Here is a 22,444-nt window from a genome sequence, read left to right as displayed (position 1 = left end):
CAGTAAAGATGTAAGGTTTTGTTTGTTTGTTTGTTTTCCTTGATAAGGAGTAAATATTAGGGAATAGATTCTGCATAAACTAATTGAGGTGGGGGGAGGATAGCATGCGATGTTGTTGGATCAGGCAAAATCTATGGAATCTATTTTCATTATTAGTTATTTTGGATTCCAAGTGTTGAGAGCTCCTAAGAGCTCATTTGCACAGAGGTTTACTAAACTGCCTATGTGTTTTAAGTGGTCTATGAACTGAAATACAAGAAGAATTTATATGGTATAGAAAAAGCAATTTAAAGAATGTGTTTGTTCATTTGGAGCCCATCTGGTAGTGCTCAGGGCTTACACTGGCTCTGCATGTTATGGATTAGCATCCTAGCAAGACTCAGGTGAGCACATGGATTGAGCCCATAGTGTCCATGTGCAAGGCAAGTGCCCTACTAGCTCTCTAGCACAAAGCAATCTAAAGTTTTAAGCAGGGCAAGAGTGAAAGTAAAATCTTACATTCAGAGCATACATCATACCTAATTAATGATTCCGATGTGCTATTTTGGGACTAACCGTTCTCTAAAATAAGTAAAAGACCAAAACAACAACAAACTAAAACCAAAGATGAAACAAAACAATTCCTATTCAGTGAGGGAAGGAAGGTGATTAATGTTACTAATAGCATCTGTGATTGTGTTGTGGTTGGTTTTTATAAGGCAGAAAACATCCTGTAAAAATAAGTGGCAAAGTAGTTTTTATCATAATGTTCAGCTCAATTGAAATGATGAATTGGCCGATTTAATGCAGAGACATCTATGATAGATTGACAGTATCTTAATCTTCATGGATCCCCAGGAATAGATTAGGTAGCAATAATAATGTAGGAATGATAAAACCTGATAGAGACCTAGTAACCAGGCCACAAGTAACCATCAGTTATCAAGCCTATTTACTCAGTTTCTCAAGGCAAATATTTTCCCAAACTCATTGATCTTTAGATATAGTTAAAGTCAAACAATTTTGATTTCTTTGGGTTTTTTTTTGGGGGGGGGTGCACACCTGGCAGCACTCAGGAGTTACTCCTGGCTCTGTATTCAGAATTACTCCTGGCAGGCTTGGGAACCATATGGGATTCGAGGGATAAAACTCAGGTCAATAGTATGCAAAAAAAATGCCCTACCCAATATACTATCACTCCAGCTAATCGAACTTGAAGGATATTGTTTTTTGGGCGGGGATAACCACAGGTAATACCATAAATAGTCTTTCAATTTTCTTCTAAAGTATCTTTGACTATTTTCCAGGGTACTTGAGCAATTGGAGAAGGGGCTTAGCAGGATCTCTCATGGATAATTGACTCCTGTTTCTGGAATAACACAATTCAGAATGTTATTGTGATATCCCTGGTTTCATAAAATTATACAAAAGTGAGATGCCAAGTATATTGTGGGACAAATTCTGCTACAGGGACATATGTAACTCTGAAACCCCATCTTGTATTTATTCTACATTTCCTACATATAGAGATGCCTGAGTATAGGTTGACTTCCTCACAAACCCCCAAAGAAAGAGTGTTTTTTTTTTACACAAATGAACAAGTAAACTATTTTGTGCTTTATACTTTTATCCAAAATACCTGGGGAAATTTGCTTTTCCCCTTCTCTTTTGTTTAAATCTCTGGATGGTAGCTGGGAAAAAACATCAACACTTAGATTTTTTTTTAAGTCTGTTTTTTCTTGTCCTAGAGAAGTTACACATAGCTATATAACTTAGTTTTGGGCATTGGGACTTAAATGTTCAAAATTATTTTGACAATTGGGAAAGTGTTCAAAGTGATATCAATGTCTTACCACTAACTTCCCTTTTTCTCTCTGTGCTTGCTACAAAGACCAAGGTATAGTGTGAAAATAAGATAAAGACATTGAGTCACAGAGAGTGCCAACTTTAGTCTGTAAGGCCTTTAACTTAGTGAGAAATAAATTTATCTTGTTAATAAAATTTTGGATCCCTTTATACGAAGTAAACTCATATAATAACAAACAGAGACCTGATTCCTAATATAGTGTTATTAGAAAACCATCTTTGGCTTGTACTGATAACTGATGGGTTTTAGAGAATGTCAGTGAATTATAATAAATTTTTAAAAGTAATTTTAAATGCAGTGGTTATTCCACATGATTTCTTTTTATTGAGTAAGTCAACATAGACCTGACACTTGTTTTCAGTCATCGTTCTGACACTTTTTAAAATCTCAATAAGAAGGCACAGGTTCAGCTCGATTTGACACATTGAGTTTCAAGTGAAGCAACTCTTTGCAGCTCTCTGCAATAATTTAGCCTTCAAGGATGTTGATCATGTCATTATTCCATGGAATCATGCTGGTCCACTGCATCAGTGCTGTTATGTTGATAGATGTGGAGTGCAGAGAGTACAAACTCTGTAGATGCATTAAAGAGGCTCATGCATACCAGAGGAAAGGAAGTAAACACAATGAAAATATAGAGGCCTGACACCACAGTAAATATTCTGGGGATTGAATGAATTGAGGTACACTAGTCAATTTCTTCCAGAGCAAAAGACAATTTACTTCATTTTATACCACCTGCTCTTGATATTCTTAGACAGACTCTTCAACAAAAATGATCAAAACCCCCAAGATAATCAAATTGGGCATAAACATTTTAAATGCACATAAGTAAAGTGGGAGATTTTTATATTTAATTTTAGAAATGTTTGTGGACAAATGGCTTGAAATATATAAAAACCTTGTGCTCTTTATAGTTTAAATAAATTATATACATATAAGCCATAAATGATTTATAGTGTGAAGAAAATGTATTATTTGCATAGTTTGAAGGTTACTTAAATGGAAGATAAGGTCAAAGAGATAAAAAAAATGTACGTGGTGCTTGGTAATATAAAATTAAAATCTAGAATGAAATGAGATAAATACTTTTTTTTTTTTTTTTTGGTTTTTTGGGTCACACCCAGCGGTGCTCAGGGGTTACTCCTGGCTGTCTGCTCAGAAATAGCTCCTGGCAGGCTCAGGGGACCATATGGGACACCGGGATTCGAACCAACCACCTTTGGTCCTGGATCGGCTGCTTGCAAGGCAAACACCGCTGTGCTATCTCTCCGGGCCCGAGATAAATACTTTTATATAGATTCTTTAACTAAGGAATGAAACCTCAACACATTGCTTGTGGTAATACAAAATGATATAGCCACTATAGAAAACAATCTGGTAGTTCCTCAAGAAGTTAAAGATACCATATGGCCCAAGAAATCTAGGGATATTCCCAAGAAAATTGAAAACATATGTTCACACAAAACTTTATATGTAAATGTTCATTGCAATGTTTATTCATAATAATCAAAAATGGAAACAACTCAAATATCCATTATCTGATGAAAGATTAAATAAAAATGGTCAATCCATGCTAAAGTAGTGATTGCCTATAAAATTGCCTATAAAAATAATAAGAATAGAGAGATGCTACAATATGAGAATATCAAAAAATGAAAAAGGCAAATATAAAACGATATATATTCTATAATTAAATCTTTATTAAATGTCTAGAAATTTGTGCTCACTTCGGCAGCAAATTGGAATGATACAGAGAAGATTAGCATGGCCCCTGTGCAAGAATGACATGCAAATTCATGAAGCGTTCCATATTTTAAAAATATGGATAAATAAAAATAAAGAATAAATGTCTAGAAATGTGAAAATCCAAAGAGATGGGAAACTAATGTGGTGATTTCCAAGGTTGAGAATGAAGATTACTGTTGAGTTTAATAGGGTAAGAGGTACACAAATTTGTAAATGTTAAAAAAAACTCTCTAAATTGCATAATACAACATGGTGAATTTTCTAGAATAAAAATAGGTTATCAATTCAAAAAAGTGTAAAAGTACATTCACAATCTTTCTCTCAACTTAGCTAAAATCAATCCTTGAAACATTATTGTTCATTGTACCTACTGTACTTTCAATAACCCGAAGTCAACTTGTTTCTTTTCCCACATTTCAGTTTACAGCTTTATTCCAACTGCATTACAGTCATAACCTCAAAGTGATGTGATGTTAGTCTTTTAAAATTTGTAGCAAAATATATGCACCATTGGGAACAAAGTACAGTGGCTGGCCTCAGTTCAGATCCCAGCACTCCATGTAGTCCCTCGTGCTCTACCAGGAGTAATTTCTAAGTGCAGAGGGAGGAGTAAACCCTGTGCACTGCTATGTGGCTCAAAAAATTATACAACATGAAAATTACCATATCAACCATGTTTGTTTTAACACATTGACATTCAGTACATTGTAATTTGATGATTGTGCAAATAGCACTGCCCACATTTCCATAACTCTTTTCATCTTTCAAATCTGAAACTATACAAATTAAACAATAGTTCCTATTCTCCCTTCCTCTTGTTCCCTGATAACTATTATTCAAGTTTCTATTTCTGATTTTCACTACTCCGGGCACCTCAAATGAGTAGAACCCTCCAGTGTTTGTCTTCTGGTGACTGATATTTCACTAAATATAAAGTTCTGAAATTTTTTGTGTCTGAATTTTCTTCTTCTTAAAGGTTTAATTCTATTCCATTGTATTTATATGTGTGTATATCTACATATATATTTAAGTATATATGTTGCATTATATTTATTCATTCATCTGTCCATGGACACTGCATTTCTTCCATATTTTTGCTCTTGTGAATATAAACACAGGTGTACAAATGTATTTCTGAGACCCTGATTTCAATTCTTATGAATATATACTTAGGAGTATATCGGATCATATGGTAATTTCAATTCATATTTTTGAGGAACTTTCATACAGTTTCCATAGTTACTGTACTATTTTATATTCCTACTAACAATGAAAATTATTCCAATTTCTCCAAATCTTGCCAACACTTACCTCACTTTATATTCTGGAGTAGTTACCATAGCCACCAAGTGATACAAGTCTTCAGTTTTTGCCTTTCAAACATTTTTTTACTATAGTCAGAATGATTTTTAATAAACATAATCATGCCACTACCCAGTTTAAGTTCTTCAAGGGTTCCTAATTGCCTTCAGCATAGTGGAACTCCTTCAAGTTTTATAAAACTTCTTATTATGGGGCCGGTGAGGTGGAGCTAGAGGTAAGGCGTCTGCCTTGCAAGCACTAGCCAAGGAAGGACTGCGGTGCGATCTCCAGGCGTCCATGGTCCCCCAAGCCAGGGCCAATTTCTGAGCGCTTAGCCAGGAGTAACCCCTGAGCAAACCCCTGAGCATCAAATGGGTGTGGCCCCAAAAACAACAACAAAAAAGAAAACTTCTTATTATTTTCTCCCAGGTTTCTTTCCTATGCCCTTTATTCTTTTCTAACATAACTTTAAATCAAAGTCCATATATATTCTTGTTTTATACATTTTCCTCTATCATTTGCTGTCTAATATGTGGCTTTGGAACATTAAAATATAATTGATATCATTGAGATAACAAGTGTCTATCTTACTTACCATAATAAATTTAATTTAAAATTTTATTTAAAAACTATTTTAAATATATTTGGAAAGTTTGGATTTGTGACTTTACCTTTTATCATACAGTTATAAAAACATATTTTTTAGGAAAAGTATTTGGGTAATATTTAGAAATGCTCGTAAGTACTAACAGAGATGCTCAGGAAAATGTGATGCCAATGGTGGATAAATATGATCTAATAGAAATCAAATCAAAGCATCTAAATTTAATTATGTTGCTGTTATACTATGAATTTTGAAACATGATATAAATAAAAGAATATTAAGTGTTTCAATATCTTTATAAGTGTGAGAAGTAATATTTACTTTGTTTACTTAAATATTTTAAATTAATTTTTATTTTAACACTATTCACTTTTTAATTGCTAGAATATTTTAAATTATATGTCACTTACTTTATAGTTCTGTTACAACTGTCTCACTTCTACGAAGGAAAGTCACGGTTAACTTTTATCTATGTGCCAAGCTTTTTTCTGTGCATTAATTAAAATCAAAAGCATATTTGGTTTTTTTGCAGTGCTGGGAACTAATCTCAGCCTTACATATGGAAGCTAAATGTAATATTACTGAGCCACTTGCCTAGTCTTTGGAGGAGTGTTTTTGGTTTGTTTTTGTTTGGGTCACTACCAAAAATTGTTTTGGGCTTACTCAGCTTTGCATTCGGATCACTCTTGGCAAAATTCAGGAAACCATATATTTTGGGGCAAGAACCCCAGCTGAATGTGTACAAAAATAAGTGCCTTATTCACTGTACTATCTTTCTCTCTGGCCTTCAATATAGATTTTTAAAAATGTTTTAGTGTTTTAAGTCAAGTATTATTATATGCTCTTATTTATTCTTCCATTACACATATCTGTAGAAATAATTGCCACTCAGTTTTTCCAATTAACTTATGAATATTCTTTATCAATTGGTTTATTCAATATGCATGACAAGAATCTTTATGTGCTGAGTGTTATTTTAGGTGATGAGGACTTGGGTGGGAATAAAACACGTTTTGCTTTTAAAATGACAGCTTAATGGTGATTGCATACACATAACAAGATAAAAGTTATACAATGAAGTCTTATACAGAAATATTTATCAAAATTAAAATACAACATAAAGGTGTACTTATTCCATCCTGTAAGGATGGATATAATGGGAAGAGTGAGAGACAACAAGCTTACATGATAAGGACGGTGAGTCTTGAATTAGTGGATGTGTGGAGGGGCTGTGTGGTGAAGCAAGTGCTGAGCAGCTTGACAAGATGAGCAGAGAAGAAATAGCCTGGTGTTTGTCTCAGATATGGCTAAAGTCAAGGAATACTAAGTTACTGTGAGATATTAACTCTACATAAAATGTAAGGGGTTGAAGGGAAGTAATTATGATATAAAGGAAAGAAACAATAATTAAGAATCTATTGCTATAGTCCTGAAACAGTAATAGTTTTAGAGATATTTAAACAATAAATAGAGCCACATTAAAGTTCTTAGGGTTTTTGTTGTTGTAGCGACAGTGGTGCTCAGGGTTCACACCCACTACTTTTTTGGGGTGATGCACTGTTGGGGTCTAAACCCAAAGTCTTATATATTCATACACTATGTGTTCTCTTCATTGAGTTGCATCCCCAGCCCCCAAGCTAAAATTTGACTGAAAGGGGGATGGAATTTACCACAGAAGCAACATTATTATTAGAACTATCTATTTTTATTTTTTTACTGATTAAATTCAACTTTTGTGCTAATGTGCTCATCTTCTATCAATTAATATTGGTGGAGATAATCCAGACATTGCAATCTTGTCTCTCAGTTTCTCTGGTGTTTTGTTGCTTGTAGATGGACTGGTTTTTTTGCCCTATTATGACTAGTGACCTATCAAAGTAAATTTGCTGGAAGGTTCTTCAGGGAAAACTTTCTTCCTTGGAGAAAGGAATTGGTGACCACTGCAACTTCTTTCTACTTTTAATTCCCCTGAAAAAAGAAAAGAATGCAGTTCTGCCTAAATTCTACTGGGGAATACTAAATCAATTCTTTAAATACTTCTGGGCATTTATAAGATATTGAATCACTACCACTGACACTTATCTAGAATCTGCTAGGTAAAAATGTAAAGCAATATCATTTAAGTAACTGTTATGAAGTAACTCTTATGAAAGAACTCCTAGGAAGTGTAAGTTAAATTAACTCAATTTTTTAGCTGGAATTGTGTCTGCTTGATATTGGGTTAAATAAATCTGTAAAGGGTTTTCTCTCATTTTTGATGTAAGAAATTGTGTGAATGTTACGGAAAATCTTAAATAAATCTTAAAAGAAAATTTGTTCAAGTGGAGATTATGCTAACTCTGATGAGCATTTGCATATTCAAGTAACAAATAGATCTTTTGGTATACGGGTTCAAAAAGTGAGTGGGCTCCAGTCTGGAGATATCAAATTTAATAGTCATTAGGATATGAGTATTATAGATCAATTCATTTTGGTAAATAAAGATAAAATATAGAATACATTGTATATGAAATAATACATTTAAAGTAAATATATCTTACTTTTCAAGCTCAAAACACATAGAGCTTCCATTTGGATATGGAATTCAATTATACTAAAGCTTTTCTCTAAAGAGGTAAACTCAGCACCAATGTCATTTTTGGATTCCTTGGGAACAGATCCTGAGACAAAAACTAGAGGTGATTCCAAGAAACTTAGGTAAGATAATAACGGAGATCTGATAAAGGAAAATTAAGGGTATAATTAGAGACTGTGATAACAAACAATTCAGACAATTACTACTACTTTGGTAATTGGACAATTCAGAGATTCACTGATGAATGTAGGTCTCAGAGATCTTCCATATCTGATGGAACTGGGAATCAAATAATCCAATTTCCTTGCCCCTTACAGGTTTATTGAGGTATAACTGAGAAATAAGTAAAATAACTAAAGTTGCACACACCAATTTCTAGCAGTCATTGCTGAGGGCTATTCCTTGTGCATAGTCAATTAAACCAACAATGTTTTACAATACTTGCAACTGATTGTCTGACTAGTGTATGCTAGAATGACTAAGTATTAAAAGTTACCACTGGACATTGTGTCATCTAAGACAGAACATTACTGAAGCTAGGAAGGCCAGGTGATATAAGTGTGACAATGAAATAGGAGAGAAGACATAATCTAAGAGAATTTCTTGAATTAAGCAAAAATCGTCAATACTAGAATATTCTAACATGCTTGGGTGGCAGCAAGATGGTGTTTTTTATTTTAAAGAATTATTGTGGATCATCTTCCCGGCAGAAAAACAGACTAGCTCTACCACCATACTCAAGAAGAAAATAATGGCCATCATTGCTTCTGAGGTAGTCCAATCAGGGCTGACAGCTCTGTGGCATTCTCAGAAAGAAAAGAATAAATTCCCCTTTCTGCATAAACTACAGCCAAACCTCACTCCCCACAACCTCCAGCAGAAAAGACCTAGCTCTACAACATAACCTTATCAAACTTAAAAAGCATCTAATTTGTTTTAGATCTATAAATCTTGGACTGCATGCCATTAGATATCTCAATGTCTTATAGTGGTCAATCCAGGACTATCACAGGAAATCTGATGGGAAAGTTACATAATAATCTATTCACCTTGCTGAACCAAACCAGTAACACAACAGACTCAAGTAGCACCAAACTACAGCCCAATACATCCTTACCTGACTTTAGTAATACCAGGGAGAGATACAATAATGATTTGAAATTGACCTATGTTGATATAAAATGTGATCATTCCATTTGTCTTTGTGTTGTAACAAGAACTATAAAGTAAATTGTGCCTGCATGGAGGCAAGTTATGGTGGTGAGTGAGTGACTAGGAAACTGGTAAAGAGATAGTCACCCTGGTGGTAGGACTGGTGTTTGAACATAAAGGATTTGGTGCTTCTTGGACCTGTCTTATGGAGGACTGTCCAAGTCTTGCTGATGGTGGAGGTTGTATTAGATGATGCTTAGGAGGTTATACAGGGCCTTAACCCAGGGCCTTAACTCCCTCTTTCTAGTTCTTACTACCAACTCTTAAAACTAAGTCAACTAAAACTTCATTTCCTCTCTTCAAAAAAAATCTTTCCAAAATTTGAAATAAAAAATTACACAATTAGAACCAGAGCAATAATACAGTGGGGAAAATATTGGCTTTGCACATGACTGACCTGGGTTCTATCTCTTACATCTCATATTGTCCCTCAAGCACTACACAGGGTAATCACTGACTGCAGAGCCAGGAGTAACTACAGAATGTTGCCAGTGTGGGCCCAAAAATGAAAAAAAAATAATAATAACAACATAAAATCCTCCACAGATAAAATATTTTTTATTTTTTTCAGTGAAATTAAGATTTTTAAATCAAATTTTTATAGTTTTTAGAAAGTATAAAATGAAAGTATTCGTATTTTGAATAATTTGATTATAATTTACCAGTGATGGATTTCTCTTAGTTTCAATGCCAATACATTGATTATCATAAATGTTTTATCTGGCTTTCCTAGGCCAGAAAGTACTGTTAAATCTCTAAGAGGGCTAATATATTGCACTGTAAATTTTGTGGAGCCACAGGAGTGCCATATTTATAATCACTGATAAAAAAAATCTAGCAGGCAGTCTTATTTTTCACAGATGGCTTACAAATTTTATTTTTGATAACTAGAGTCTATAGGCAGTAATATTTATTTCTCATTGTGCTTGCACTTCCATCATGTGGGAATTTAGAAGAGGATGTGTCAAAGCTTGGCTCATATACCCTGGTGATTTAGAATTTATCAAATTCAAAAAACCAGAATTATGTGACCCCTCTGGCCAAGGTTAGAATTTCTTGCTGACTTTTCAAAGGCTTTCTATGAATGCAAATGACTCTAAACATGATGCCAGAACTGAATATTGGCTGTTGCATAATATTTTCTTCCAGAAATATTATATTTTGTTGTATCTATTCATTTATGAAACATAAAAATTTGATTTTCTATCTTGGAACATTTACATATTTCATGTAATAACCCATCTGACATGGTGATGTTTGAAATACTATAGTAGAATGACATGGTCCTTACTCTAGTATAAAATCTGGTGTGCATGGTGTGTGTGTGTGTGTGTGTGTGTGTGTGTGTGTGTGTGTGTGTGTGTAGCACAGTATAAGCACCTTGGAGGAAATCTTTCTTTTTATGGAAAAATCACAGTTCTTTCTAACACTGTGCATCCCAAATATGCACACCTTTCTTCTTTTTTTTTAAGAGGGAGCAAAAACTCTTTGTTCATTCTCTCTGAATAACTTTTCCCAAATGGTGATGAGAACATAGCAAAATCATGTACAAGTTAAGTAACTGTGACAAACAGCTTCTAGAGAGTTGCTACTGGTGTAAGATTAGAATATGCATTGTTTGCAAGCAGAAGTTGTCATAATGAAAAGAATGATTGAACCAGACCTATTGAAATCTTTTCAGTTTCCTGACAAAAAATAATGTAAAGCACATAAAATAAGTAAAACAAAGGCATATACAATTTTTGGACTGTGAAGCCAAATAACTAGTACACAATAAGGTAAGGCACTTACTTTGAACACAACTGATTGACATTTGATCTTGGCACAAATATGGGCTCTGGTCTACCAGGGATGATCTCCAGTGTAGATCCAGGAGTAATCCCTGATCACAGTTGGGTGTGATCTCCACAGTCTTCCAGCAAATAAAACCTCCCCTCTGGACCAACAAAGATGGCACTCGACTTAGTCTGGGTTTGCAAAAGTGACAACCAGATCCCTGCTTGGCTCCAAATGAATGAGGAATTTGTTTGGAAATAGCTGCAAGATACTTTAGAAGGTCATCTTCTGCTTTCCACAATAATGTGTCTCAGATGCATTCCAGCCCAAAAGAAAAAGTGTAATAAATGAAGAAGAAAAATGAGCACAATGAACGTTCTACAATTAATTTAAAAGATAAAACCTGGCAGAAAGCATTTGAGGAAGAAATGGAAAGAGAATAAACTACTCACTACATGCTTCAATTTAGTTTCTTCTACCTAGACACAAATTTAATAGCAGGACATTTCTTGAATCTTTTTTTTTTATTTGGAGGCCACAACCAATAGTTCCCAGAACTTTTCTTGGTGCTACACTTAGGAATAACTTCTGGTAGGCTAAAGAAACCTTATGGGATATAATCAAACCTGGGTAGGCTATGTTGTTTTTGGGTTTTGGGTCATGTCCGGTGACACTCAGGGGGATTACTCCTGTCTATGTGCTCAGAAATTGCTCCTGGCTCAGGGGACCATATTGGATGGTCCATCCTAGGTCAGCTGCATGCAAGGCAAATGTCCTACCACTGCATCACTGCTCTGACCCAACCCTAAGACATTTCTAAACCTGTAATTGACCCTATTCACTCCATTATAGCCTTGTCCTCTCTCTGAATTTTCTTTATGTTGAGTTATTAATCTATGCTAAAGTATTAATATATCCATGTACCAGGTCATGATTTCTTTTTATATAGGAGATTTTTGCATTTTACTAGACAAATAATTCAAATGGTAGGCAGCACAGAAGCCCAAAGGAGGAGATATAATTGGGAAAACACATTTTCTGACAGTTAAGGAATTTTTCTCTGAGCTCAGGGAATCATCTCTTTTCCGGCAAGCCCACTCTTGTCCCAGACATATTTTATCTTACTGCTGGAGGTTGCCTGCTTCCAGGCTGCATACTGCAACACAACCCTGAGAAATGGCTACAGGGTTTGTAATATTGACACATCAGCAAGCATGTACCGGATGCTCCACTACCTTAGTAGAATATGTCCCCTAATAGGAAGAAAACTTTTGGAACTTTTTTAATTTAGAAGTTTCCAACACATTTAACCAGAAAAACAGCATTCAGTGAAACATAGTTTTAGGAAGTCGATTTACTGTTCACATATTTGTGTTCACATAGGAACACAAATTATTTTTCATATCCTTATTTATTTGAGGGATGAGTGAGATTGGTGGTTGGTGTTGAGGATGCCAGGCGGTCCCATTCTATATTTCTGATTAAATATGAGGGCCTGTGGATGCACTATTTTTTTGGTTCTATGGTTCCATGGCTTACCTGAATCCTCCTCATCCTGCTTGGGTAATGGGCCCCTGGAGCTGTATCCAGCAGTCCTGGAGAGACCAGGTGGTGCCTAGAAGCCCACCAGGTATAGGCAGTGTGTAAGACATCACTTTAATACCAGTTCTATTCCTATGATTCTGTTTAATTTTTTAAATAAAGATGTTTTCTAATATAAAAATGTTCTCATTCAAATAAAGCATTAGATTATTTTTTTTCATTTGGATTTAATTTTCTGTCAAAAATAAAAATATTTGGGGCCGGAGAGATAGCATGGAGGTAAGGCACTTGCCATGCATGCAGAAGGATGGTGGTTTGAATCCCAGCATCCCATATTTCCCCGATCCTGCCAGGCGCGATTTCTGAGCATAGAGCCAGGAGTAACCCCTGAGCACTGCCGGGTGTGACCCAAAAACCAAACAACAACAACAACAACAACAACAAATATTTGTATATCAAAAGCATATTTTCATGTTTATTTTATATTTACTGATAATTTTTCAGCTTCTCTGTAACAATGTCACATACTCATATAGAAACGTGTTAACTGGGGCCTGCTTGATAGCGCAGCAGTAAGGTGTTTGGCTTGCACGCAGCTGACCAAGGACAGACTTGTATTCTATCCCCAGTGTCCCATATAGTCCCCCAAGCCAGGAGAAATTTCTGAACACATATCCAGGAGTAACCCCTGAGCATCACCGGGTGTGACCCAAAAACAAAAACAAAAATCAACAACAACAACAAAAAGAAATGTGCTTAATTAGTTGTAGTTACAATACAATCTTAAAATCAGAGGGTGGCAAATATCTTCTTGCTCATTTTGTAATGCTGAAAGAGGAAATTGAACCAAACATCCATAATTGATTGCTAACTGACAATCAACTTTACATATTGTGAGATTGACTGTCACTTCCTCTTGGGACTATTGATTACTGTAAAGTGTTGGCATTTTGCAAAAGGACCTTGTACTCACAGTCATTTAACCTGATTCTTCTTTGCTGTATGTGGGTCAGGAAATTGGGCTTCAAACTGAACAGCTTATTTGCCTCTACAATACTTCATGTTTTGAAGCCGGAGAGATAGTACAAGGGAAAACACAATTACTCAGCTATCCCCAGCATTGCATATTGTTTTCTGAACCACTACCAAGAGTAACTCCTGAGCACAAAGACAGGAATAAGCCCTGAAATAGTTAGGGCTTCCTAGCATTAGCTAATTCCAAATGTCAAAACAAAACAAAAACGAACCAACCCCCCCTCACAAAAACATACCAAAACACCCTCACAATTCTGCATTCCTCAGACGAGTTGAATAGTTGGGCCTGCTCACAGGCCTCAGTCTACATGGTGCCTCAGGATCTTGATGGAAGCTTCTTGAATATCTCATTTGATAACAAAAATAAGAAAACCTCAGCAGATAGCTGTCAAAGTGGAACATTTAAAATGATTGATTAATACTCTATGGTTAATAATTCTACTAATTTTATGCATATAATTCCAACACCACATTTATTACTAGTGTAAGGTGAGGACACTACTTTTTCATTTTTTTCTTTATTTAAACATCTTGATTACATAAATGATTGCGATTAGGTTTCAGTCATGTAAAGAACACCCCCCTTCACCAGTGCAACATTCCCACCACCAATATCCCAAATCTCCCTCCATCCCACCCCACCCCCACCTGTACTCCAGACAGGCTTTCCAGTTCCCTCATTCATTCACTTGATTATGGTAGTTCTCTGTGTAGTTATTTCTATAGCTGTACTCACCACTCTTTGTGGTGAGCTTCATGAAGTGAGCTGGTGTTCCAGCCCTCCTCTCATTGTCTCTGAGGATTGTTACAAAAAATGACTTTTATTTTTCTTAAAACCCATAGATGAGTGAGACTATTCTGCGTCTCTCTCTCTCTCTCCCTCTGACTTATTTCACTCAGCATGATAGACTCCATGTACTCCATGTACTCCATGTACATCCATGTATAGGAAAATTTCATGACTTCATCTCTCCTGACAGTTGCATAACATTCCATTGTGTATACGTAGTTTACACATAGTTTCTTTAGCCATTCATCTGTTGAAGGGCATCTTGGTTGTTTCCAGAGCCTGGGCTATTGTGAATAGTGCTGCAATAAATATAAGTGTGAGGAAGGGGTTTTTTGTATTATATTCTTGTGTTCTTAGGGTATATCCCTAGGGGTGGAATAGCTGGGTCGAATGGGAGCTCAATTTCCAGATTTTGGAGGAATCTCCTTATCGCTTTCCATAGAGGTTGGACTAGACGGCATTCCCACCACCAGTGGATAAGAGTTCCTGCCAGCACTGATCTCATTCTTTGTGATGTATGCCAATCTCTGTGGTGTGAGATGGTATCTCATGGTTGTTTTGATTTGCATCTTCCTGATGATTAGTGACTAGTGACAAGGAGCTTTTTTTCATGTGCCTTTTGGCCATTTGTATTTCTTTTTTTTATCAAAGTGTCTGTTCATTTCTTCTCCCCATTTTTTTTTATGGGATTAGATGTTTTTTCTTGTAAAGTTCTGTCAGTGCCCTGTATATTTTGGATATTAGCCCCTTATCTGAAGGGTGTTGGGTGAATAGTTTCTCCCACTCGGTGGGTGACTCTTGTATCCTGGGCACTATTTCTTTTGAGGTGCAGAAGCTTCTCAGTTTAATGTATTCCCATCTGTTGATCTCTGCTTCCACTTGTTTGGAAAGTGCAGTTTCCTCCTTGAAGATGCCTTTAGTCTCAATATCATGGAGTGTTTTACTGATGTGTTGTTCTATATACCTTATGGTATCAGGTCTGATATCAAGGTCTTTAATCCATTTGGATTTTACCTTCGTACATGATGTTAACTGGGGGTCTATGTTCATTTTTTTTGCAAGTGGCTAACCAGTTCTGCCAGGACCACTTGTTGAAGAGATTTTCCCTGCTCCACTTGGGATTTCTTGCTCCTTTGTCAAAAATTAGGTGAGGACTCTTTTAACAAGACTGATGACTTGGTCTTTCAGAAAATCTATTTGAAAACAACTGAAATTTAAAGGAATCCAGTTTCTTCCTTCCTTCCTTCTTCCTTCCTTCCTTCCTTCCTTCCTTCCTTCCTTCCTTCCTTCCTTCCTTCCTTCCTTCCTTCCTTCCTTCCTCCTTCCTTCCTTTCTTTTCCTTCTTACTTTCCTCCCCTCTTTGCTTCCTTCCTCCAAAATCAAACATATTTCTACTTATGGAAAGATTTATGTTTTCTTCTAAATTCTTTATTTCTTTACCACTGAAGACAGTTATAAGTATAAGAAACAGAGGCCAGAGTTATACAATGGTGGGTAGGGCACTTGTCTGGTATATAGCAGACTCCAGTTCAATTTCCAGCATCTCTTGAGCATCTTGAGATCTCTTGAGCATCATCAGTAGTAATTCCTAAATGCAGAGCTAGGAGCAACCCCTGAGCACTGCATGGTGTGTCACCCTCCCCCACAAAGAAAGAAGAAACAATGGAATTATGGGAATTGGAAAAATTTCAGGTGAAGATAAAATTCCGCCAATATTATTTAGTAACAGAAAGATATAATCTTATTGGAGTTAAATGAAAGTGAATAGTTCTGAGTTCTCTGTCAGGCTTTATTCCAGGTATTCAAAATATAAGTTTCTTTTCTTATTACCTAAAAGAAGAACATTTTTATTTTTTATGATTTAGTAGGTTATACTAGGCATCTAGAAAAGCTGAAAAATTATGGATGAGAAACTAAAATTATTAATTAACACTTTTATCCTACCAAACCTTACCAAATATTAATATCCCATTTTTTGATAGTGATGAGACTAGTACAGCAATGAACTAGGACTAATCATCTTCCTGATGATTAGTGATTAGGTTTCAGTCATGTAAAGAACACCCTCCTTCACCAGTGCTACATTCCCACCACCAATGTATCAGAAATAGTGCTAAGAAACAAAATACCCTGCTCATGGAGATCTCACATTCTCATGGAAAAACATCACTAATAATGCATAAAACTATCACATAGTGCTAATGTTATGGAGAAAAATCAAGGTGAGAGGAATAAGAATGTTGGGAAAGGAATGGAACAGATGAATTGGCCAGAAAAGATTCCACTGGGAACTTACAATCTGAATTAGGAATCTGAAGAAAAAGTGAAAACTGCAAGAAATACATTCTAGGCAGAGCAAACTCAAATGAAATGAAATTAAAACAAAGTTGTGCTCTGAAAGTTAGAGGAGCAGCAAAAGGGCCAGATTAGGGGAAGTTGAGTTAATCACCAGGTATTGAAACAAAGAAGGACCACAGGTGCTAAGTACATGGAGACAGTGGAGTGAAGGTTTTCCTGACCCTTCTAAGATTAGAAATGAGGGTTAAGACAGACTCTCCCTATTTTCACAGATCTCTGAGTTTAGTAGGGGAAAAGACATGAGTAATTATAAGAATGCGAGAATAACTTAAGATGAAGAAAGAACAAGACGCTGAAAAATCACATAGAGCTGAGTCCCACTGTACTACGGTGTTCTCCTTTCATGATGCTTTTATTGAGAGCTAGAAGATGAGTCTTTTCTAGATGGGTGGAGATGGTGATGGCCGAGAGTACAGGGAAATAGAGTAATTGCAGCCATGCTGGGGACACAACAGGAGCCATAAGAAAAATAGTCCTAAGGAACTGAAAAAAAAAAATGTTCTAACTAATGCAAAACTTCTAGTGGGATAGAGCTTTGAAAGGAAGCTGGAGGGAATATTTAGGAGTTCAATAAATATTCAATCCCCAGCACTGCATGAATCCCCAAGCCCTACTGGCGAGACAGACCCACAAACACTGAGCCAGATATATAGCCCCTGAACAGCAGTAGGTGTTTCTCTCTTTCCCCACCCTCCAAAAAACTAAGCTGAAAAATGGGGTCTTTTTAGAGTAGAGAAAACATCATAGGCTATGTAAATGTTCATTCTTTACCTGAGAGCACTAGGGAGCCAGGGAAGATTACATGATTATGGGGGGATTACATGATTGGGTCTGTCTTTTGAAAGGTCACTACGATGAAGAATGGAAGCAAATTGAGAGGAACAAGCTGTGCTAAGGAGGAGGCTGTTAACACTCTCCTGCAGTGGTGCAGGGAGGAGATGACGAGGTTTTGGACTGGCTGGTTTCCTAGGGAGGAGAAAGGTGTGCACACACACTTGAAAGATATTGAAAGTCTAGAGTAGATCGGAGTGATAAATCCTATGTGGGGTCGCTGAGGAGAAATTCGAAGGATCACAAGCATCACTCAATTTTTCATGGCTCTAGAAAGTTGAGGGATGGTGATGCCACTGACTGCAAATAAGGGGAAGAAAAAAAAAAACAAACAAAAAAAACGCTGGAGCTGGACATTGGCTTTAAGAACTTGCCATCAGCCTAACTCTAATAAGCATTTATTGTATCATTTTTCTTGTCATTCTTCCTCCCAGCTGAACATTTAGGCATTACCCTAAATTTAATGTTTATATTTTGGTATGGTAAGCCTTTGTATGCAGCAAAGGGAAGAACACATTTTCTAATAGATCTTTCTGAAACTAGATTCAGGACTATTTCAGCAGGAGTCACGAAATTGTCCTTTAGTAACATAGTTAAGGACGTGGCGCCATCTACAGGACAATGTGATAAAGAATTATAAAACAGCCATCCAGTTTCTCTGCAGAGAGCCAGGAATTAGGGAACTCCATTTTATTTGTTAATAAGGTGAACAAATGTTTGTAAGTTGCAATCGTTTGACAAAAATCTTTGTCTTCCACCGAACAATTTTATTAAACCATATGGAAAAAAAATCACAGGAGAGTTTTCCTGTGAAACAATTCCAGTTTAAAAGTGTCTCTGAGGGGACCACATATACTAGCAGCCCGGGGGGCAAAGAAGGGGGATATGGGATGCATGCTGGGGAACAGGGGTGGAGGGGAGGACAACATTGGTGGTGAGAATTCCCCTGATTCAAAGTCACTATGTACCTAAAATATTACTGTGAAAGATTTGTAATCCACTTTGGTCAAAATAAAAATTATTTAAAAAAATAAGTGTCTCTGAGCTGGATAATGAGCTATGGAAAAATCCTAAAAAGGAAATTAAGGCTGCATTATTTGAGGTTTTATATTGTGTTGCACAAAATTTTCAGGCCTTTCCAAAATTTTTATGGTTACATTTTTCCCTAGATGTTCACTAACTTGTAAATTTTCTATTTAGGCTTTTGTAATGCTTAATATGTGGATGGATAGAATATTTAGAGCGAAAGTCATTTGACAGACTTTGAACCCAAAATTTTGGCTCAGGAAACCATAATCTCATTGATAGGTCATCTTTCCTTGTTAAAAATAAAAGGTTGGAGCAGGAAGATATTTCCAAGTGCTGGAGCTCTTGCTTTGCATCTGGTGGCCACGTTCTGTCCCAGGCACTCATATACAGTGAGCTCCACTGGGAGGACCTTAGAACACTGAGCAAGATTGCACTTTCTGAGCAGTGTGGGGTGGTATCCAAAAATCCAAAATAATAAAGTAAAATAATAAAAAGAAAAGGTTATTAATAAAGTGCTTATTTTGTTCCCATAACTAACCAATATATTCACTCAATTACTTTTATTTCAAACATATTCTGTCGTATTCTTATTTTTAAATTAGTCCCACTTTTCTTTTTTGCAACATACATATTTACACATGTGAAAGCCGCTGTAGAGCAATATTTATTGCCTTCCTGTATGAAATATGCTGTTTAACCTACACTGAGCATTTAGCACTGTTCTCAAAGTTACTGGAGGGAATGAATAGTTGGACTTTTACATGGAGGCAATTGTTTTTTCTACCTTAAAGAAGTCCGATCACCATTGGGCTTTATTCCTGCATGGTTCTCACTAGAAATGTATGACTTTCAGTTAAGAAAGTCCAGAGTTTCTATTAATTCTGAAAGAGGTAAGTAACTTATCTCAATTTTATTTTTTTCTCTATAAATAGGGTCTCAAACCACCCATTGGAGTTGCTTTAGGCTTCCTGGAGTTCAAATAGTCATAAATTCTTTGTTGCTCCATCTGCCCACAGATGAAGTCACTCGTTATTCCTTTAATGTGGGCTAATCTCATGATTTCATGAGCCCAATAAAGTGCAGAAGTTGTGCTAACCCAGTTCCAGGCCCTAAGAGAGCTATAACTTGGATGAGGTGTTTGCTTTGCATTAAAATGAATCCTGGGTTCCATTCTTTTTTTGTCCCCTAAACCCAGCCCTGGAGTGATCTCTGAGCTACTAGCCAGAAAAAAGCCCTGAGCACCACTGGGTGGGTGTTGGAAAGCAAAAAACATTCTTGTAAAAATATATGAAGGGGGGAAGCAGAACAATAGCACAGCAAGTAGGGTGTTTGCCCTGCATGCTGCAGACCTGAGTTTGATCCCCAGTGTCACATATGGTCCCCAGAGCACTGCCAGGAATGATCCCTGAGTGAAGAACCCAGGATAACCCCTGAGCGTCACTGTAGGGAGCAGTGATATATTTAGAAAACCTCCAAGCCTTTAGAAATTAAGGTGTCCAAGAGACATTGGTGATGGGAATGTTGCACTGGTGAAGGGGGGCTGTTCTTTACTTGACTGAAATCCAACCACAATCATATTTGTAACCAAGGTGTTTAAATAAAGATATTAATAAAAAAAAAGGTATCCAAAAGAAGGTACAGATAGGGGCCATAGAGATAGCACAGTGGTAGGGCATTTTCCTTGCATGTATCCAACCCAGGGCAGATCTGGGTTCGATTCCAGGTATCCCATATATTCCATATCCCATATGGTCCCCCAAGCCAGGAGCGATTTCTGAGCTCAGAGCCAGTAGTAACTCCTGAGCACCATTAGGTGTGCCCCCCCAAAAAAAAACAGAGAGAGAGAGAGAGAAAGAGAGAGAGAACATATAGTAAACTGAGGAGTTTGTAATGCAAATTATTGGACACTCAAGCCCACCCAGGGAACTCTCTGTATACAGTCTCCTATCTGTCACCTTTCCCATAGGAAGACAAATCAGAGATTATACCTAAAACCTCATTCCTCACATTCCCTTATCTACCCTTCTTCCTATGACTAATTATTGCTGGACAATAACTATCCAATGGAGAGTACAGTTGGGGCTCTCTATGAGGCAGTCAGCGCCCTGACCTTATGCTTTCTCTCTAATGTAAATTATTTCAATTATAGGTTCTGGAGAAATAGAACAGTTGGTAAAGTGTTTGCCTTGTATGTGGCAGACTCAGACTTGATCTCTGGTACCACATCTGGGCCCCCAGAGGTAAGCCAGGAGGGTTCCCTTAGTATAGAACCAAGGGTAAGTACCCTGAGCACAGTGGCTGTGGCCCAAACATTCGCTTCAAAACTAAATTTAAACAAACTCCAATTACCTGGAGTTATTGGGAGTATTGAATGTAATAAATATGAAGAAATTAGTATCAGTGTTTGGTACATATTAGTCTTCACAATGATTTTATTACTTCCAAGTTTTAAGTAAAACCAGGACTAAAAATTATTAATATTTTAGGATCTGCCAGCCAAAAATCATGGAATAGGGCCACTATGAGAATTAGAATTCAGTCATCAGTCATACTGAAAGGACAACAGACAAGCAGAATTAGTTGACAGTTTCTCCAAAGTTTTTTTCCTGTTTGATGTACATGAGAAAATTACATAAATGAGAATTCATATCAAAGCATATGGGCAATTGTTGGTTTACAATTTACAACTTGCTTCAACCCAAAACAAAAATCATCCCTGGTTTTTATGTATGCTTGTTTATAAATTGGTTTTACCCAAAAGAGAGGTTTTCCTGACTTAGCATGTATCAAGCAAACCTGGGCAGGACTGGCTCTGGAAGGGTCTTCTGTCCTTACTCTCCTGCAGGTGGGGGTGGTGAGGGCGATGGAGGGAAATGGTAGTCTCTGTACTCAATGAAAATTGCAGTCTGGCAGGCAGTTCTCTCTCTTGGCTTGACAAGACAGATTGCTTCTTGGCCAAGCACATGTCAGCTTTCTTTGGATTATTTTCTGTGGTGACCCTTGCTCCAGACTTGCTTTCCCTGGGTGGAAATATAGCATTTGAGGAAATTACAGGAAATGGTGCAATTAAGAGGTTAAATGTGCTTAAATACTGCCAATGCCTTAATAAGCATTTTTAAAGTCTTTTTTTCCCCCATACTCTATTTTATGTAGAAAATTATGCAGGTTACCAAGTGGTATGTAATGTTTATTATCACATGTTGAGAAACTATGGAGATATCAGTAAGAATATAGGCCTTGGTCCTGGCATCATGATTTCTAGCTTTTTTAATGGCCCAACTATGTTGCCTTGTTTGGCTGCCAAACGCTATGGGCCTTCATTTTCTCATGCATACAGCTAACTCAGGTTTCATCTTCAGCACTGTCTATGGTCCCTGAGCACAGAAAAGAGCCAGGAATAAGCCCTGTGCATGGTGGGTGTGGCCCCAAAACAAAACAAAATACAATAAAATGACAAAGAATATTGCAAAATACCTCTCAAACATAGTATTACAGTAATACTAGCTGCTATGATTTTTAAATGCTGACCTATCAGTGACTTAATACAAAATAGTCCTCTCCTGGGGCCCGGAGTAGGTGATGCGGAGCAGGTAGGCCAGCCCTAGCCTAGAACGATTATGGGTTTGATCCCTGGGCATCCCATATGGTCTCCCAAGCCAGGAGCAATTTCTGAGTGCATAGCCACAAGTAACTTTTGAGTGTCACTGGGTGTGGCCCCCCCAAAAACATTGTTCTCTCTCATGCCACAGCCCATTGAAGCAGTGTCAGGTTGATCAGTGAAATTTTTGGGTACAA

The 22,444-nt window shown here is 36.8% G+C and overlaps 1 pseudogene; it reads left to right on the top strand.

Annotated features, from left to right (window-relative positions):
- The first annotated feature begins 3,570 nt into the window (after nt 1-3,570).
- LOC126009748 (uncharacterized) lies at nt 3,571-3,665 on the top strand (annotated as a pseudogene).
- The last annotated feature ends 18,779 nt before the right edge of the window (nt 3,666-22,444 follow it).

Source organism: Suncus etruscus, chromosome 5 (assembly GCF_024139225.1).
Source record: "Suncus etruscus isolate mSunEtr1 chromosome 5, mSunEtr1.pri.cur, whole genome shotgun sequence".
Taxonomy (NCBI): domain Eukaryota; kingdom Metazoa; phylum Chordata; class Mammalia; order Eulipotyphla; family Soricidae; genus Suncus; species Suncus etruscus.
This window is presented reverse-complemented; position numbering and strand designations above follow the sequence as displayed.